We start from the raw sequence: 11034 nt of genomic DNA, 5'->3' as shown, positions 1-11034 counted from the left end.
TCAAAAGCAATCTTTATAGGTAGGCTGGTCTTTCACAAGGAGATGTGTTTACAGAGCATGAAATTAACGTTTTTGCACAGAGGCAAATAATTGCTTACAACAGAGACTTTGGTAGCAGATTTGGAGCTTGAATGATTATTAGTAAGGTCAGATGGAGCACGTAGGGATGTCCACCTCCTAAGCAAAGTCATTCAGAACTTCTTAGCTGATTTGCTTATGCCGGAAGGTTTTAAGAAGTTGCAGTGTTTGCAGCTCGTTTGTCCCCTGTAAGGTACTTGGAATAACCTGGAAAGAACTTGTAATAGCTGGTAGTAACCTTGTATGTCTGTACCTGTGGCATGGTTCCTTCAAGAATCGTTCTTGAATGGAAAACTTATTTTTTGACTTGCAGAAGGATGGAGAGAATTTGTATTCTCTCCATTCTGTTTTATTAGTCTTGATTTATTATACAGTGATACTCTAGTGCTGGCAGGGTTTGTTGTTTTTTGTTTTTTGTTTTTTTTTAAGAGGCTGCAGAAGTGTCAGTGAAATAGGCCTTCGTCATGAACAAAAAGGATCTCTGAAAGCTTTCTGTGGTCAGCAGATCAGTCTCAAAAGGACCAGTAGATACTGCATGGTGTTGGCTGACCTCAGCTGCTCTGGTCTGTGCTCTCAGTCATCAGGTCAGGGCTTTTTCTTGAGCAGTGATGGAAAAACCATTTCCAAAGAATGGTTACTGGTGAAATTAATTAGATTGATTCTTCATTTATAACACAGATCAAGTTTTGAACTTTAGTCTTTTATGGTAATAATACCACTCCGTTATCACTAATTGATTCTCTTCAGTCTCAGTTTGCTCAGCCTGCTTACTCCCCACTCAGCAGATAATTCACATCTTTCAAAATGTTTAAAAAACAATGAGCTTGAAATAGATAAACTTTTTCTAAAAGAAATTCTATCCTATTGCATTCAGCTGTGGCACAGAATTTGGGAAGTCTGATCAATTTTATATGCAGTGTCGAGTCAAACGTCAAAGTGGAGGTGCTGCCTCAGTTGCAAATGGTGTTGAAGACTTGGAGTGCTCTGTTTTTGGAACATCCGTGCTTCTGCAGGCAGGGGGAAATAAAACCATGATTAGTATCCCAAAAGCTGATCTGAAATACTGATCGGAAACCCTTTTCCAATCATGCGTAACCCTGCATGATACACTCATGATTTTCACATTGCTTTTCTGCTGAACACAGAATCATAGAATGGCCTGGGTTGAAAAGGACCACAATGATCATCTAGTTTCAACCCCCTCTGCTGTGTGCAGGGTTGCCAACCACCAGACCAGGCTGCCCAGAGCCACATTACTCTTCGGAGGTGGCGAGAATTCTTGCTTGGTCCGTGCTGTGCTGAACAACCCTTATCATAACTCCTTTCCTGTAGCTCTCTGCATGTGAAAGCAAGTGAAAGAGCCCTTGAGAAGGAACATCCAGTCACCAGAAGCAGCGTTTGAAGAAATCATTCTTGTTTATTGCCCGTGGTCTTTGTCCTGCACACGTCTTCTGTTGTGGTTTAGGAAGCAGTGCTGTCGGAAGGTGACGTTGCCTGATGTTGCCCAGGGTGCTGGTCCAGAGCTGTGCCTTTCCTGTCCTCTGCACACTGCTGAACTTGGGGTGTTTTGCTTTCCAGGTGTTGTCTTCCTTGCACTAGACTAAACAGTGCAAACTTTCTTTCTGAATTCTGACTGATCTTAAGAGTGACAAAAACTGAACAGTGGATAAACAACAGTGTTACCAAGCCCAAACATCACCTGAATATTCTCTGGAACAACTGCCTTTGTGTTCTGAGAACACTTAAAATCCAGTATAAAGGATACACCTCGCTCCTTGCTCCCACTGAAGAAAAACAGGAAGACTTTACGAAAGCTTAAACAGAAGTTTCCCTTGAAAATTCCTCCGAGCTGGTAAAAGAGAGCACCGTGTTCTGTTCGTGTAAGCTGTGCTGTAGTACAGTTTCACCAGCACTGGTTTTGCCTTGAAGTGTTATAGCATAAATTTTCAGAGGACATGAGGGAGATCGTGCATACAACGAATTGCTCAGAGGCACCTTACCAAGACCTGCTAATAGCCTTCCCTCATTAAAACAGTCCTAGCAGAATGGACTTATTTTTTGCCTGTTTAATAAGCCTTGGTAGGAAAAAACACCTAGGCAAATGTGAGATATTTATATTGGCCATTCTCTGGTGTATTTATGTACGACCATGTGTTTTATTTCTTTATTGATTTTTTTGTCAATGCTTAAACAGTATTCTTTCAATATGAAGTGAGACTCATAAAAATGCTAGGTATAACATGTTCAAGTCAGACTGCTTGCTTGATTCTGGTACAGCGAGCTACAAAATCTCTGTTACAGAGAATGTCCTCCTATACAGTAATTTTTCTCAGTCCCATGGAGCTTCATTATGGCTAGGTCAGGCTATGTGCTGCAAAGAAGAGAATTTATATTTTGTTATAAGGCTAAGTCCTATGCTGTCATAATGATGCTGAAGGACAATAAATGCTCCAAATAATTCAGTTTCTTTGGAATATAGTTCTGCTGTGCTGTAGGTTTAGGAAAATTGAAAATATTGTGTTGTGTTTCTGTGATTCCTGCTGGATGCTCTTGAGGTTATTCTGCAGCTCTTACTTACTTTAAGCTTCCAGAGACCAGTTAGTGAAGACTTCCAGAGCTGGATGCTTTCAGTTTAAACTCAAGGGAGAGATATCCCTTAAGCCCCCTATGGTAAAATGAGACTCCTCAAAGTCTAATTAGCTTTTGGCCTGAGATGGCACATACTAATATCTCCTGTAGTAGAAAAGCCACTGCCATAATTCTGACTGTGCTGTGCTTTTATTTTAATCTCACGTTCCCTCATTTCTTTGCAACTGTCTGGAAAGAGGACTGTCTCTAATACCTTCTTTTCTAACTAGTCTTCTCTGTCCTGCTCAGTGCCCATAATTTCATGTACTTCTGTGTATAGATGTGTCTGTAAATATCTCAGGAAGAGCTCTGCTTTTCTTCCAAAGTGTGGGACAGATTCATACAGTCAGTGATCTGTCATCACCCAGAAATGACAAAACAGCTGCTTAAATGCTGCATAAGAAATGAGTCACATCTTGCATTTATACAGTTAATGCCTTTTTAGTCATCCTCTGAGCGGTATCCCAAATTTTTTGTGTTCTTCTGTTTAGTCAGGACCACTTCTGGATTTTAATTCAGTTTTCCACTTAGCTGACAACATCAGATTTAACGAGCATGCTTGTTATTCCAATATTGCAATCAATAGGTAATCTTACAGAGCCTAAAAAGATTCTGGCAAAGCTAATTTTGATACATGACTGGTATGTTTTCATCAAAACATGTCGATTTTGATTAAATTTGAGTAAATTCCAATTTGGATATTAGCAATAACAGGACTGTTGCCTACTCATGTTTGCATCACTCAGGGAAGTGATGCATCTCCTCCCTCCTGTCTGCACAGTTGTCAATCATCCCAAAAAGAAGCTGCTTGTTTCTTGATTTTTATCCTGATGCTGCTATAGTTAGTACCTGTTGGTGACTCTCTAAAGTGATTTGTCACCTTTTGTGCACGTACACAGTTTTTATATCTGTATTCTCAACCTCTCTTGTCCTTAATTCCCCAGATATGCTTGTATTTTTCCATTTGTTGGATATCTCATCTGTCTTCCACAAGCACTTGGAGATGATAGTGCTCAGACTGTCAACAATCTTCTTCCTAGGTCCAACCAATTTATCTTGTGATTTCAAATTTGTTTCCTATTCTACCTACTGGTATACTGTGCCCTCCTTGCTACCTCTCTTGGCATCTTGAGCAGTCAGGTAATTTCTTGCTGTATTGCAGCTTGCAGCTGTGTGTGTCAAGTGATGATCACTGCTAGAGGACATGTCTAGGAGGTACCAACATACCTACCCAGAATTTATCTAGTCTCTAGGTTCATCATTCCAGTATAGATTACTTGATCCTTTCCTGGCCTTGGGTCAGCCTCTTCTCAGTCTAGGGTAGAGGTACGGAGAATAAAAGCCCTGGAACAGTGTCAAGATGTGTGATGGTCACAATTTCACAACGTATTCAAGGAGTAGAAGCAGACCACTGGGGCAGCTTGCTTGGAGAGAAGTAGTAGACTTTGGAAATGTGACCAGGTGGCATGTATGGAGTACAAAGAATGTGGGGAGTTCTGCCAGTGCCTCCCCTGTGGAAGGAGGAGTGGTAAAAGAGTGACAGACACTGTCTTGCTGGGTACATGTACTTGACACTTCAGCACTGAACTGATGCGAAGTTGTTTTTAGAATAATGGATATCAACTTCTAGGGTGCCTAGAACTTTCCTTGTTATAACCTTCAACAGCCAGGTCATGGTGGTATTTATTCCTCATGTATGTGATGTCCTTAGTCTTTGTAATCCATCACTGATGACTTGTGTTTCTGGAAGATGTTTGAAGACTGAAATTGGGGTGTTTGTGCTCATGGCTCTACCTTTTCATTCAAGGTGGGTTAATGCAGCTTGTGCCTGGTCTCAAGGAGTGACTTGTGCTTCCTTACAAGGAACTATTTATAAGAGTGCTGTAACTGTACACAGTTGACCAGCCACCCCACAATGTGGTATGCACCAGGACTCCTTGCCATTGAGGGCAGTTATTTTATTTACTGCCTTCTGCTCGAGGAGAACTTGGAGATGCAACAGAACACAAGTATGTCAAATGGTCTGACGGCACGAATGGGGAAACTGGAGGCAGGATGGCTAAAACATTTCTCAGTAACAGAGGTGATCTCAGGAAGTCTGATTGTGAGAGGAGCATGATTAATTTTGGCATCGATCTGTGCATTTTCTATTGCGAGGTGCAATGTTCTCCTTGTTTGAACAGCAGTTAAATAACTCCTCGGGAAGAAGAGGCGTGTAAAATGTTGCCTTTTAGTGCTGATGTTTTCAGTTTAGCATAACGCTGTCAAGAAGCATCAATTCTGCCAGGAAGTTGATAGAGAATTTACTTCAAAGCTCTTAAAATATCTGAAAGGAAAACAGTGATTTTCCATTGCTGAAAAACAGCAAAATGGGGTTTTGCTCCATTGCTTCTAATTAAAAAGCCAGATTGAGTCTGATGTTAGCAGTGTGAACTAGGAGGTGAAACAACAGTTGATCATCACCTGAGGTAACAGTAATAAACGTGTTCAATTACAAGTAATGTTTTTTCTAAACTACAGCTGTCACAGTAAGGGTTACAAGTACTGAAGGGTACTGAGTGATGAGCATGGAAGGTAAGACAGAAAACTGTGTGCACTTCTCTTAGCTTTATTGGAGTTAGTTGGAATTATTTTGTTCAAGTGATGCTTGAGTATTAAGTTAGCAAGTTGTTTTTCCTGGTAGCAGAAGATAATGTGGAAAGTAGTCTCTGAAAATGTCTGCAAGCCTCTCAATGTCTTGGGCTTGTAGTCCTTCTGGTCTTCATACTGATGTCAGTAGCAGGAAAGGTGAAAGAGATGGGTGGGTTACGCAGACCCTTTTGAGGAACGGTTTATTCTCTGACTGCAGCAGTGATCTGCTAAGAAGGATGAGTTGGTACTGGGAATTATTTCCTGCAGCACAGGTGAGTGCCACCTGTAGATGTTAGAGCTCCTCCAGTGCTGAGTTTGACTCTTTGGCAGATTACATCACTCCTGGTCAGATTTTGCCTCTTGCACGTTCCTTGTAGGAAAGATTTCTATAATTTATCCATCCCAATGATGGATATAGACTTCTTTTTTCTATTACCTTCCAAGGACATCAAACTTCTGTAGTGTGCCCTTGAATTTTACTTCAGTGAGTTTGAGCATAAGCCCAACTTCCACAAGGAGAGGTAACCATCTGATCTCAGCTGTTCTGCTGTTCTGAAGCCTGCAGGTCTCTCATGCTTTTGGATACCTTATAATACTCTGCTTTTTCTTTCAGGCAAAATCCAGATTGCTTCTTTTTATTGAGCTATCACTCAGTAAGTTTTCAAACTGCCAAATCCAGCCTCATGTAAATATTTATAATGCATTCTCCTGTCTCAGTGGTGGCTCTTGATTACAAAATGCAAGGCACACTTGTAGCATTGCTTACGCTTTAGAAAGCATCAAAGAGAGAGATCTGTGCACCATGGTTTCACCTTGATTTATCTGCCTGATGGAACACACTTAGACCTCTTTCCTTGGACATGCAGTGCATAGATTCTGTTCTATCCTCACCTCACGACTTGGAGCTTTAGCAGCCATCTCCCTTCTTTCAGCTGTTATACCAGAGTTTCCCAAGGTCTATCCAGGGACATTTCAATTGCAAATTTGTAAATTGTAATAGCTCTTTCATCTTCTGCTGTTACAAACGCTATAATTTTTGTAAACTGAGCGAAGTCCAATTTGTGGTCATGCATTTACCAGACCCAACTACTTGCAGCATGCAGCTTATGTATAATTTTACATTTGCTGTCCAAATACTGAGTTTCACTTGCGTAGTATTTGTTGAGGATGGCACACTATGATGGTTGTGGTATATTTAGTGAGATCTGAATTTCTGCTAGCGTAGTGCATGGTGTGAATCTCTGCTAATATTCAAAATATTTGGAAGTTGTGTTCATCTGAGCAATCTTTGAATGACCTAATGTTCCTGTAATCTGACCAGGAGATTATGATCTGGGTGCAGGGAATACATGGAAATGTTGAAATTAACAGCTCTTATATCCTGCATTTTTATTAAATCTTAATGCAGATTAGTCAGGTGTTTCTGCATATGCACCACAACCCGTAAGTCTCTGATAAGTCAGATTTCAGCAGCAGTGCTGTAAAGTATGTCCATACAGGAAATTGCTGCAGCTTGAGTGCCTTCTGCGATTAAACGGAGCGTGGATGTGCGCAGATGTCTGGAGTCAGCTGTCCATTGATCTCCAAACCAGCTTGTTCATTCTTATTCCTATGAATATAATAAGGTTTATTGCATTTTAAACAACCTCTGATAGCACTGAACGCTGCAAAAAACAGCATGCATCTCTGCAGAGCTTCTTCCAGCAGTTGCAATCCAAAGGGCTCTTGGGGACACACTGATGTACAGCATATGTGTTGGCTCCCTGGTATGGAGTTCCCATGAAGCACGTGAAGCAGAAAGCAAAAGAGGTGTTGGGAAGTCTTTAATTTCATTCTGATTGATGGTTCAGAGATGATTTATCCATCTCCATACCTCGCAAACTCGCTGTCAGAGCAGCTCATCGTAGCAGTACCTCAGGCAATGTGACTAACAGTTGTTTCCTATCTTGATGGGAGGATAGCCCAGGGAGTAAACTCTTGTTTTTGGAATTTTACAATGTGTTGCTGTATGTTAAAACAAGGTCAAAGAGCTGTGCCTGTCGCTTGAGGGGGAAAATGAGGTTTCTGATGCAGCTCAGTGCCCGTGGGAGCTTATCCCACAACTCGGAGCAGATTCCTGAGGCATGCTGCTATGTGGGAAACAGAGCACTTCTGCAGATACCAAGGGCTTTAAATGCCGTAGTGAACGGAAAGGATGAGAAAGAGGGCAAATTAAAGCAATGGGAACTGTTTTGAAGTCTAAAAATAGTTCTGCTGGGTTTTTGGCAGCTGAAAGAATGGCCCGAGACTGAAGGTGCACTGCACTCTCAGGTGTGCTGGAACATGGGGAGGAATTCACTGTTTGCACTGACACTGGGAAGGCACTGTACATGTGTGTGCCTGGATGGAGTTAGTCAGAGAGCAGGTTTAGAACAGCAAGTACTGCAGAAGCATCACATTACTTCTAAAGCTAAGTGAAGAACAAGGTGTGAAATGTTTGGCACAGATAGATGGCTGAGCTGGATGTCATATTGCTGTCCTTAGCTGATGTCTTCAGACTTTAATCATTTGATGAACCAGGATGCTTCTGCAGATAAAAATTGGTTTGTGCTAAAGGGTTTTCAGCAACTGAGGTCAAATAAAACTTAAATGAAGAAATGTAAAGGGGGGAGGCGTCATTCAGATCAGCAAAGTACTGTCCTAGCACTCCATACAAAAAGCTTTTTGCATTAATAAGCACTGAGTCAGCTGGAATAGGGTAATGCTGAAGCAATAGGCCATCTTGTCCACCAAAGACACTGCACACCTGGCCTTCTGGGGGGGAAGCATTGCTTCAACAGCTCTGCAAGCAGCTTCAAAGCATCCCTGGGCGTTCTGCAGAAAAGGCTCTGCTCTGTGTCCATGTGCCCCACTTCATTCTGCTGGTTCTACTCCAGCCGTGGTCCTGGTCTCTGACACAGGATGAGGACTGAACCAAGGGCACGTGCTGCATTCTTCCTTCCTGCAGGAGCTGAGCAAGTTATCTTCATGCCCTGAAGTGTGACTACCTCAAAGAACAGCCCAAGGCTGAACATATGAATTTCCATTTTCCTGATGTTCCTGGTGGGAGAGAAGAGCATGATGGCCAAACTGGGGGATCTTGGCATTATGCGGGAAACCTCTAGGTCTGATTCAGACCTGCTGCTTGGATCTGACTCATGACACAGCTGTGGAGACATACTTCTCTTTGTCTTTTGAAGCATTGAACCTTTCCCCATGATGTGCTGCCATTTAGTTCTGCGTTGCCTTTTAACGGTTCCTGAAACGTTGAGCGTATGGATTATATTAATGTAGCTCTTAAATTTTTGATGAACTGAAATAGCTTAAGAAATTAACCTTCTGAAAACACTCGAGTGGAATGCAGGGCAGGCTTTTAGTAGCTTTCTTTTCCTAGTAGTATGCCATCTCCTATTCCAGTAAATGAAGAGCTGTGACTAACCAAGGTCGTGCTCAGCTTCCTGACCTAGAAAGTGTACCTCCAGCTGATGGTTGAGATATTTTTCTTTTTTATGGGAAAATCTCAGTTATTTTCATGCTAGTACAGAGGATGGAGGCTGCACGGTGCTGAGGCCAGGTGTTCCTTACTCCAGCTTTGCTGGAACACAATCATGGCAGGCTGCACACGAGGTGCATGCTCTTCTCTTGCACAGTGCCCCTGGAAGGAAGGATGGGGGCAATTGGCCTGCTTTGCCATATTAATTGCAACTTGCTTCTTCTGTAGCTTTTGCCAGCAGATTGGAAACAATCATGTGTTGGCACTGCGAAATGTTGGGAGTGATGCAGAGAAAAAGATTTTTTTCAGCTATTGGTGTGAGTGGAGGAGACAGTGCTGAGGAACATCTTAAACATTATCCCCTTTTTCTTCCTCATGTAGTTTAGGGACAACCTTCTGGGAAGTGAGATATTATCTCTTCTGGCCTTCGGAAGCTAAATTTGTATCAGCAGAAGAGGTGGAAATCCCACCTTTGTATGTGTATCCTGCCAACTGCTGGTTTGAAATAGCCAACTGTTGTCAGCAGTGCTTATAGGGGTTACAGTCAAAACTGACCTCTTACAGTGAGTTTGTCTGTTCAGGATTTTCTGACCCAGCTCTAGATAGCCCACAGGCATGTCACTTACCTCTGCCTTTGACTGCAGCTTCTTTAATAAAGGAATGGTTTAAATTTGCCCTCCCTTTCCCTGTTGTTTTTCTGTTTTCTCATCTTCAGCAGCTTGTTGTAGGATGTGACAGCGAGATTTACTCACTGAGGTGCTGGGATAAACGAAGAGACCTGAGGTGAAAAAATGCCATTATCTCTGAAGATCGTAGCTCTTTCATTTTAAAAAATAATAAAAAAATTTAAGAAATAATAAGCAACGAAATAAATGTTTGAACAGGGTTTGAAATCTGTACAGCACTGTGATTAGCTGCATGCGCTTCAGCGAATCTTTTTTCCTCTAGTATATAAAGCTCTTGGCTTACATCTCCATCTACTCTTCTCTTATTCTGGCTGGAGCCAGGCACACTAAATAGTGATTAAAGAAAAGATTAAAATTCCATTTTTGTTTGGCGTTTGAACACTGATCGATTCCTTTGGTGGCACGTTAAGTAACAGCATGGTAGACGACAGAAGGGGCTTATTTACAGCAATCTGTCTAAATCCATTTCCAATGTATTGCCTAATATGCCTTTCTACTTTAATTCATTTTCACTTTTTGAAAAAACGAAGAGTGAAAGCAGGCAGGAGATTAGTTTAAGATATTGCTGGAGAAGTAATCACTTGTGTGGTAAACAACTTCCAGTTTTGAAGAAAAAGTGAATGTGTTTGAGCTGAAACAGAAGTTATGGGCTTGCTGTAGGACTTAATGGATGAAATTCAATGGCCTGTGCACTTAGATAGCTTTAATAGCTGATTGTAATAAAGCTTTCAGGCTTTGAAATCTCCTTTTTTGCTTTGCTGTTCACAACTGACCGCTTCAAAAACAAACAGATTTTTGCAGAATGGGAAGTGAAGGCAGACAAAAATGGAAAATGGCAAAGTCTGTAGCCTGGCACTTCTGTGTGCTCAGCTGCTTTATAGGGACAGAAATGCAGATGCTTAATGTCAATTTACCCTCACCGTAAATAACAGATAACAGCAATGTTTGAACAACGGCCATTGAATTTCATAGCAAAAATGTGGGTAAGGAGGGGATTGTGCTGATGGGTTCTGGACAGAAGTGTTGTGCTTTCTGCTGTGCAATTCGAATTTATGGGTAATGAGGATAAAAGTGAGAAATGACACAAACTGCGGTGTTACAGGTAAGATAAAGCTTCCCGCAAATGAGCTGCTTGTTAAATAGCGAAGGCTAAAGTCAGTCCTAGAAACCTGGCTGTGTTTTGCACATTGCTTGGATATCTCAGTCTAGAGCTTCTGCTGAAAGGATATCATCAAGTTATTTCATTTGCATAAATGAGTCAAATCCCTGCAGCATCCCTGAAGAAAGCCAGTAAAAAAGGAAACATTCTGCTCTGTGTGTGCTGTGTCTGGATGTCTAGAGCTCAGACATTTAAAATAAAGCTTCCAAAATAACACCAATGTCAGCAAAGTGCCCATTGTGACTGCTGGGGCCTTGGAGTTAACGTGTGTGCACTCCCTGTGACAGTGGCATGCTGCTTGTGCTCTTACAGCTGCTCTGCTAATAGCAGTGACATGGGCA

This window comes from Meleagris gallopavo, chromosome 15 (genome assembly GCF_000146605.3).
Source record: "Meleagris gallopavo isolate NT-WF06-2002-E0010 breed Aviagen turkey brand Nicholas breeding stock chromosome 15, Turkey_5.1, whole genome shotgun sequence".
NCBI lineage: Eukaryota > Metazoa > Chordata > Aves > Galliformes > Phasianidae > Meleagris > Meleagris gallopavo.
This window is presented reverse-complemented; position numbering follows the sequence as displayed.